This window comes from Drosophila bipectinata, unplaced genomic scaffold, assembly GCF_030179905.1.
Source record: "Drosophila bipectinata strain 14024-0381.07 unplaced genomic scaffold, DbipHiC1v2 scaffold_209, whole genome shotgun sequence".
In the NCBI taxonomy this organism is placed as follows: Eukaryota; Metazoa; Arthropoda; class Insecta; order Diptera; family Drosophilidae; genus Drosophila; species Drosophila bipectinata.
The window spans coordinates 5,304-15,000 of NW_027222853.1; the positions used below are offsets into that span (position 1 = coordinate 5,304).

General features: G+C 40.3%; 1 non-coding gene and 1 pseudogene across 1 annotated transcript; both read right to left on the reverse strand.

The window, feature by feature from the left end:
- Positions 1 to 1,338: 1,338 nt before the first annotated feature.
- LOC138927260 (large subunit ribosomal RNA) lies at positions 1,339 to 8,813 on the reverse strand (annotated as a pseudogene).
- A 318-nt stretch (positions 8,814 to 9,131) lies between these two features.
- Positions 9,132 to 9,310, reverse strand: LOC138927259 (5.8S ribosomal RNA). Its single transcript, XR_011443785.1, has one exon. It is a non-coding gene; the product is annotated as a 5.8S ribosomal RNA (ribosomal RNA).
- Positions 9,311 to 9,697: the final 387 nt, after the last annotated feature.

Below are 9,697 nucleotides of genomic sequence, written 5' to 3' on the forward strand. Positions count from 1 at the left end.
ATAACAATATAAATGAAAAATATTATTTTCATTTTTCACGTCACTAATAAGATGACGAGGCATTTGGCTACCTAAACGAAAGTAATTCATCTTCCGCCGTTATAAGGTTTAAGACTTATAACAATATAAATGAAAAATATTATTTTCATTTTTCACGTCACTAATAAGATGACGAGGCATTTGGCTACCTATGCGAAAGTAATTCAACTCCCGCCGTCTTAAAGTTTAAGACTTATAACAATATAAATGAAAAATATTATTTTCATTTTTCACGTCACTATTAAGATGACGAGGCATTTGGCTACCTAAACGAAAGTAATTCATCTTCCGCCGTTATAAGGTTTAAGACTTATAACAATATAAATGAAAAATATTATTTTCATTTTTCACGTCACTAATAAGATGACGAGGCATTTGGCTACCTATGCGAAAGTAATTCAACTCCCGCCGTCTTAAAGTTTAAGACTTATAACAATATAAATGAAAAATATTATTTTCATTTTTCACGTCACTAATAAGATGACGAGGCATTTGGCTACCTATGCGAAAGTAATTCAACTCCCGCCGTCTTAAGGTTTAAGACTTATAACAATATATGTTTAATATTTTTAATATCCGTGAGGTTTTAAATAGGGACAGAAGGAATCTCTTGAATTGAATCATGCGCGTCACTAATAAGATGACGAGGCATTTGGCTACCTATGCGAAAGTAATTCAACTCCCGCCGTCTTAAGGTTTAAGACTTATAACAATATATGTTTAATATTTTTAATATCCGTGAGGTTTTAAATAGGGACAGAAGGAATCTCTTGAATTGAATCATGCGCGTCACTAATAAGATGACGAGGCATTTGGCTACCTATGCGAAAGTAATTCAACTCCCGCCGTCTTAAAGTTTAAGACTTATAACAATATAAATGAAAAATATTATTTTCATTTTTCACGTCACTAATAAGATGACGAGGCATTTGGCTACCTAAAAGAAAGTAATTCATCTTCCGCCGTTATAAGGTTTAAGACTTATAACAATATAAATGAAAAATATTATTTTCATTTTTCACGTCACTAATAAGATGACGAGGCATTTGGCTACCTAAACGAAAGTAATTCAACTCCCGCCGTCTTAAGGTTTAAGACTTATAACAATATAAATGAAAAATATTATTTTCATTTTTCACGTCACTAATAAGATGACGAAACAGTTAGTAGGCCACAATTAGTAGGGAAACGTGGACAACCCGTGATAAATCCTTATATGCTTTCTTAGATATAGCATATAAAGATTTTTTATACTAAATATACATATTTACACATGCATATTTACATTTTTTTTATATTTCGAATCATCAAGCAAAGGATAAGCTTCAGTGGATCGCAGTATGGCAGCTGCTCAACCACTTACAACACCTTGCCCGTTACAAAAGTCGTTTACAATTGATTCTAGGCTTTGTCATTGTATTAAATAATGTTTTCATATGTAACTAGCATGGCATCAGGTGATCAAAGATCCTCCCAATTTACTATGTTACAAATTACATTGGCATCACATCCATTGTCGTTTAAAATATAAATAATAAACTTTAAATGGTTTAGAAGCCATACAATGCAAATTGCCCCTTATTTATCATTGCAGTCCAGCACGGATACGACCTTAGAGGCGTTCAGGCATAATCCAACGGACGTAGCGTCATACCACTGTTCGCTCGAACAAGTATTGTGCCATTGGTCCGTACCTGCGGTTCCTCTCGTACTACGCAGGAATGCTGTCGCAACAACGTTTTGTCATTAGTAGGGTAAAACTAACCTGTCTCACGACGGTCTAAACCCAGCTCACGTTCCCTTGCATGGGTGAACAATCCAACGCTTGGTGAATTTTGCTTCACAATGATAGGAAGAGCCGACATCGAAGGATCAAAAAGCGACGTCGCTATGAACGCTTGGCCGCCACAAGCCAGTTATCCCTATGGTAACTTTTCTGACACCTCTTGTTAAAAACTCTTTAAACCAAAAGGATCGATAGGCCGAGCTTTTGCTGTCCCTGTGTGTACTGAACACCGAGATCAAGTCAGCATTTGCCCTTTTGCTCTATGTGTGGTTTCTGTCCGCACTGAGCTGGCCTTGGGACACCTCCGTTATTATTTGAGAGATGTACCGCCCCAGTCAAACTCCCTACCTGGCAATGTCCTTGAATTGGATCATACCTGAGTAATTGGAGTTATACCAAATTTTCAAATCGATAATACATGAATGCATCTCTCATTAAAGAATTTGTTTGCGATTATATAACAAACTCGTGATACTTTGATCAAGAAGCTTGCATCAAAACCCAATACCATAAGATATAATAAATATATCCGTATAATGGCTAGGAAATGATACACGTTCCATTTAATCAAGTAAGTAAGGAAACAATAAGAGTAGTGGTATTTCATTGTCGATACCAAACCGAAGTCTAATATCTCCCACTTATTCTACACCTCTTATGTCTCCTTACACTGCCAGATTAGAGTCAAGCTCAAAAGGGTCTTCTTTCCCCGCTAATTATTCCAAGCCCGTTCCCTTGGCTGTGGTTTCGCTAGATAGTAGATAGGGACAGAAGGAATCTCGTTAATCCATTCATGCGCGTCACTAATTAGATGACGAGGCATTTGGCTATTTTTTTTTTTTTTTTTTGTTCGCTAAGGATCGTAAAAATCTTCAAAAGATACACACTCAGGTTATGATGTTATTTAGCCAATAAGAGTGTGCATGCACGATTCATCTTGTGGGTTCATACGACCCAGAAGACGCCTACGTACTAAAAACCGCCTCGTTTTTAAGCGAATTTTATGCCGTTTTTAGATGTTATGCTACGGCAGCAAGCTTTTAATATGAACGTGATGCATGACTAAGTCCAATCACGCGTGTATCCCGACAGATACATGAATTGTCGCCAACTCCAGAGACCACCACTGATTACCCGGACACTAATGATATGACTATCACTAGTGCTGAGGAGGTCTGAAGCAATCAGCCGTTTTACCGACTGACCGCTCCATATTCCTCTCCAGTTCACAGTGGCGGAATGGAACTCAACAACATGTTGCGAGCCGAAAAGTCTCCGCAAATTTGTCCGTATGTCCGGTGTCTCGTACTTCTCGACTTTGCGCTGATGCGCTTGGTCGAGAGAATGTCCGTCGGTCACTACCTGCGCGTCAATCACATAAATGTGATTTTGTCGGATAGCTACCAGGTCGGGTTTATTCAATCCGGTCTCGCCCTGCAGACTTGGTTCAACATGAACGACGCAGCCTTTCCTCTCAAGTCCCCGCTTGATTAGATTTACTACGCCGTCGTGCCGAGCTATCCTCCTCCCATGAGTACGATAGCATTGCTGCAAGATGTGGTTTGTTGTTTCGGGAGCATCACATCCTGCACGGCACCGTCTTCCCAATTCGTGCCTTCCCCTCGTGGTACGAGACCTTGAGGGTAGGGCATTTATCCGCAGTTTGATTCCTTCTGTATATTCCCTTCCTGTTAGCAAACGCGTGGGTTGGACAACCCATCCGTGTTGCGGAGCAAAACGCTCTGCTTCACGGAGCCCGCCACCATCAACAGACATGTGCAACCTATTTGCCAAGTACGAATCTACCTGTAGACGGGTTAACAACTCTTGACTTCCAGCCTGAAGCCTATCCCGGGCCCTCCGCATTTCGTCTTCCACGAAAGAGCTGGCTACCTCGGATTGCTCGAGGTGAGGCCATTTTATACTGCTCAATCGCTTCAAACGAAGCATCGGTGCTATCCATCTCAACGATGGTAACCCGAGACCCCCACTTCTGTGGGGGGCATGGAAAAAAGAAGTTGGTACGTCTACCGGAAGCCTCAACCACTTCCGTGCGGTATATCGAACCAATGTGTCAAATTTCTTCAGAACGCCTATCGTCACACTCCCAAGGGTCAGCTTGTGATAGAGTTGTGGGATAAGGACAGTCCGAAGGGCAAATAACTTCTGCTGTGGCTTCAGGGGGGCCCGAGTCAATCTCAACAGCTTCGGTTGCAACTCCTCAGCTGGATTGTACCGGACCCGCCCATCCGCAGTGAATTTAATCCCTAAATACTTCCACTCGTCAGTGCGCTTCAGTGAAGGAACCTCGCGCTCCCCAATCAAAAAGCTCCGCCGTTCCACGACAGTACACTTTTGCTTGGCTTGCCCCTTTATGCTGACAGTGAAACACTTGTCAGTGTTAAGGGTGAGGCCCACAGAGGAGAGAAAGCCAACTGTGGTGTCCAACAATTTCTGAAGGCCCATCGGAGTTTCCGCAAAAAGGACTATATCATCTGCGAACGCAGCCGCATTTGTCATAGCGTTTCCGACTTTGGCACCAATCTCACTGGGTAAGGACCTAAGTAACCGGTCAATGACCAGATTAAATAGTATGGGAGACAAAGGGTCACCCTGCTTGACGCCTCTTGCAGGAATGAACTCCCTTGAAACCCACCCGTTCCCAGTTAGCATTGTGCCGCCGCCCTCGTACGAATTCCGTATGTAGTTGATTAGTCCTTGTGGGGCACCATACGAAGCCAATGTGTTGTAGACCGCTTTGTGAGCTACCGCATCAAAGGCTTTACTAACATCGAGGGTCCCGATGTAGCACGATTTAAATCGCTTATGATGTTCCCTTAGAACTAAATCAACAATCGTCGTATTGTCAGCACACCCATCGGTCGGTAGGAACCCTCGCTGACGCGAATCCCAGTTGACTGCACTAATCAACCGGGCTGCCAAAATGGCATTTAGTTGCCTAACCAAAACCGAGGGGACTGAAATAGGACGATAGTCTTGCGGACGACTTGCCGTCGCCATCTTCGGGATGAAGATGGTTCTGGCCAGACGGATGGAGTACGGAAGTCTCCCACACCAGAGAATTAAGTTCATTATGCGTAGCATAATGCCATCGGGGATACTCCTGGCAGTTCTTGGAGTAATCCCGTCCGGGCCTGGAGAACCTGATAATTTGACCTTATGGGCCCTAAGATCGCGCTGGTTCACAGCGGACCATACTCTCTCCAACGAATGTTCCATGTGGAACGAGGCGTGTTCGATGGAGCTTGAGCTAGGCGTGGTCATTATCTGTTTCCAATATGGCTCCATAATTTCCTGGGGTGGCTGCACCGACTCGTCAGCGCCCTCCAGCAGGGACTTTATGCATCTTCCCGGATGTTTATCCCAGTTACGCTGAACCCTAGCGTACTGCTGCCTTCTACGCTGTCTCATATTTCGAGGCTCCGTTCGGGGCCTCGTCAGAATGTGCGGTTCATTCCGTGGCGGAAAAATTTCCATGAGATAGCAAGATAAACTTTGGAGAGTGGTTTCCTGTCCCGAGACCTGCGCATTATCTACGATAGTTTGCAGGACCTCGGCTCTCCACCGGGAATCGCATACTACTGGGGCATAGCCCTGTAGTACCCTGAGGATTTCGCTGTTCGTCTGTTCGTGTGGTCTGATTGGTCCCGAAGATGATGTTGATACTCGTCGGTTTTGCTCGCTATTACTAGGGCGGCGCTGTGAGGTATTCGACTCTAATGCTTCTGGGGTGGGAACAGATTGCCCTCTTATCTGTTCCAGTTTTGCCTTATATTCACCCCTCTTCCGATATGAAGAAATTGCATCGGAACTGCGGTGTGTAAAAATTTCCGCTAGCTTTTTATTTAGATGTCGAATACCACTTGCTGCAAGCTCGACCTCCTTTCTCGCCATCATCAACGTTTCTTCCTCTGACCACCTCGCTTTTTTATCAACACGAAGACGTTGTGTATCAAGTTCGTCTTTGTGTCGATGTGACATGTGGACGCCCAAACCCCTCTTGGAGTTGAACGACATTCCACATATCGTGCAGGGCACCCGACCTGAAAGGTTAACCGCTGCACCTCGTTCATACTGGTTGCTAGCATCCAGACTAGTAGCCGTGGACTCTCCTCTTCCTATTATATCATCAATTATCCGAGGCTCGTTGTTAGTTTCTGCACCAATATGTTTTTAAGGGGTCCAAGGGGCTGGTAACCCCAGGGACCCCTCCGCCGCTCAAATCAGCTACCAGCAAAAGCTAGTACCCAGAGAATACCACGAGGAGGTTTTGAGTCGACTTGACTTGATCGTATGATTTACGAGTTACGGAATTGCACCCACTCTACGCGATCAAATCCAATTCTCCAGATTACTCCCGCCGTTGACCCGCGCTTACTTGAATTTCTTCACTTTGACATTCAGAGCACTGGGCAGAAATCACATTGTGTCAACACCCGCTAGGGCCATCACAATGCTTTGTTTTAATTAGACAGTCGGATTCCCCAAGTCCGTGCCAGTTCTGAATTGATTGTTAATTGATAATCGTTATAATTAATAAGAACTAATTGGTTTGACCCAACTAGTATTCTTAAAAATTTTAGCAAGAAAGTTCCACAATTGGATACGTAACTAAACTATCCGGGGAACAAGTTACAACCATAAATGATTATAACTCTATTTACCCAGAACGAGCACATAAACCATATTATTGTTTCCCAATCAAGCCCGACTATCTCAATCTTCAGAGCCAATCCTTATCCCGAAGTTACGGATCTAATTTGCCGACTTCCCTTACCTACATTATTCTATCGACTAGAGACTCTTCACCTTGGAGACCAGCTGCGGATATTGGTACGGCCTGTTGAGAAGTTTGCGTATCCCCACCATAAATTTTCAAGGTCCGAGGAGAAAATATCGACACAACAGTATATGTCATGCTCTTCTAGCCCATCTACCATATCTCTCTGCGAAAGACTTCCATGGTAGTACGACTATAAAACAGAAAAGAAAACTCTTCCGATATCTCTCGACGGCTTCTTTATGGTCGTTCCTGTTGCCAGGATGAGCACGAGGCCCATATTTAATAACAAACGGATACTCAACAGGTTACGGAATTGGAACCGTATTCCCTTTCGTTCAAAATTATTCAAGTATATAATTTTCACAATAATTGTAATATTTATTTTTACTTGAAAATTTTCGGCTTTCGCCTTGAACTTAGGACCGACTAACTCGTGATCAACCACTGTTCACACGAAACCCTTCTCCACTTCAGTCCTCCAAGGTCTCATTCGATTATTTGCTACTACCACCAAGATCTGTACCAATAGCAGCTCCATGCAGGCTTACGCCAAACACTTCTACGCATACCATTGTACCTTCCTACTCACTAAAGTTTCAAAATTTATATTACAAGTAATATAAATCATCTACTTTAGCGGTAATGTATAGGTATACAACTTAAGCGCCATCCATTTTAAGGGCTAGTTGCTTCGGCAGGTGAGTTGTTACACACTCCTTAGCGGATTTCGACTTCCATGATCACCGTCCTGCTGTTTTAAGCAACCAACGCCTTTCATGGTTTCTGCATGAGTTGTTAATTTGGGCACCGTAACATTACGTTTGGTTCATCCCACAGCGCCAGTTCTGCTTACCAAAAGTGGCCCACTGGGCACATTATATCATAACCTTAAACTTCATATCAAGAAAGTTAAGGTTCTTACCCATTTAAAGTTTGAGAATAGGTTAAGATCGTTTCGACCCTAAGGCCTCTAATCATTCGCTTTACCAGATAAGATTATTTTATATAACATTAAAATGCACCAGCTATCCTGAGGGAAACTTCGGAAGGAACCAGCTACTAGATGGTTCGATTGGTCTTTCGCCCCTATACTCAATTCTGACAATCGATTTGCACGTCAGAACTGTTTCGGTCTTCCATCAGGGTTTCCCCTGACTTCAACCTGATCAAGTATAGTTCACCATCTTTCGGGTCACAGCATATCTGCTCAAGGTACGTTCCAGTTAGAGGCATAAATAATATAAATATTATTATACATAACTATATAGAACGCCCCGGGATTGTGTTAATTAACTATAAAATAGTTAAAAAACTAATCCCATTAATAGTCAAGTTAATTACGCTATTAGGTTTATATCCCAATAACTTGCACATATGTTAGACTCCTTGGTCCGTGTTTCAAGACGGGTCCCGAAGGTATCCTGAATCTTTCGCATTGTTAATCATACAAGTGCATATAATAAACACAAAAATCAATGATAATTATGCCATTATATAATTCCGAAAAATTAACGCACTGTATTCTTATTAATCTATCAACACTTTATCAAATTAATGACATTTATCCTATGTTAAAATGCAAGCATAATAATTTGAATAAACTATAAGTCATATTTTATGATAAATTATATATGTTAATAGATTACAATGTCCTTATATGGAAAAAATGCACACTATTTCTATAATATTATTTAAATATTATAACTTTAATGATGAATTTTCCATAATGGATATTCAGGTTCATCGGGCTTAACCTCTAAGCAGTTTCACGTACTATTTAACTCTCTATTCAGAGTTCTTTTCAACTTTCCCTCACGGTACTTGTTTACTATCGGTCTCATGGTTATATTTAGTTTTAGATGGAGTTTACCACCCACTTAGTGCTGCACTATCAAGCAACACGACTCTTTGGAAACATCATCTAGTAATCATTAACGTTATACGGGCCTGGCACCCTCTATGGGTAAATGGCCTCATTTAAGAAGGACTTAAATCGTTAATTTCTCATACTAGAATATTGACGCTCCATACACTGCATCTCACATTTGCCATATAGACAAAGTGACTTAGTGCTGAACTGATTTCTTTTCGCTCGCCGCTACTAAGAAAATCCTTGTTAGTTTCTTTTCCTCCCCTAATTAATATGCTTAAATTCAGGGGGTAGTCCCATATGAGTTGAGGTTGTATAAAGCAATGTATATATATATAAACAATATATCTCTATGAAGAACAATATATTTGATATATTTTCAATTTTCGCATCTTTAAATAAGAGACAATTCTAGTTAAAAAAAATTTAATTTTTTTTATGCTAGACATTTCTCAGTATTATTTGAATTGAAAAAAGAAAGAATTGTATATCTTCATTTTTTCTTTTATAAATATTTGAGATAATTGCTTTTATATTTAATATTATGAATATATAAATATATCCAATAATATACCATATGCATATCATTATAAAAATATATAATAATAAGCAACTTTATTAGCATAGTCTTACAACCCTCAACCATATGTAGTCCAAGCAGCACTATAAAATTAATTAAAGTACATAACAGCATGGACTGCGATATGCGTTCAAAATGTCGATGTTCATGTGTCCTGCAGTTCACACGATGACGCACAGTTTGCTGCGTTCTTCATCGACCCATGAGCCGAGTGATCCACCGCTTAGAGTTTTATAAATATATATAAATATACAATTCGTCAATTATGTTTTTATTGAAAGAAATTAAAAATACACCATTTAACTGGCATATATCAATTCCTTCAATAAAGTTATTTTTATACCTAAAATAATTGTTGCGAAATGTCTTAGTTTTATATAATCAATATAAATATAATTTATATTGTTTTAATATTATATAAAGCATTAACCTGTATATCAGGTACAACAATGTATATTTTAGGTGTTGCATTTATCAATGTATGCGCATAATTTAATATGAACAATACATCACGCAACGCATGTATATTAATTAAATATACACGCAATTTATATTCAATATATTCGTCTATATTTAAACATATAAAATATGTTTAATTTTTTGATATACCTAAAATAA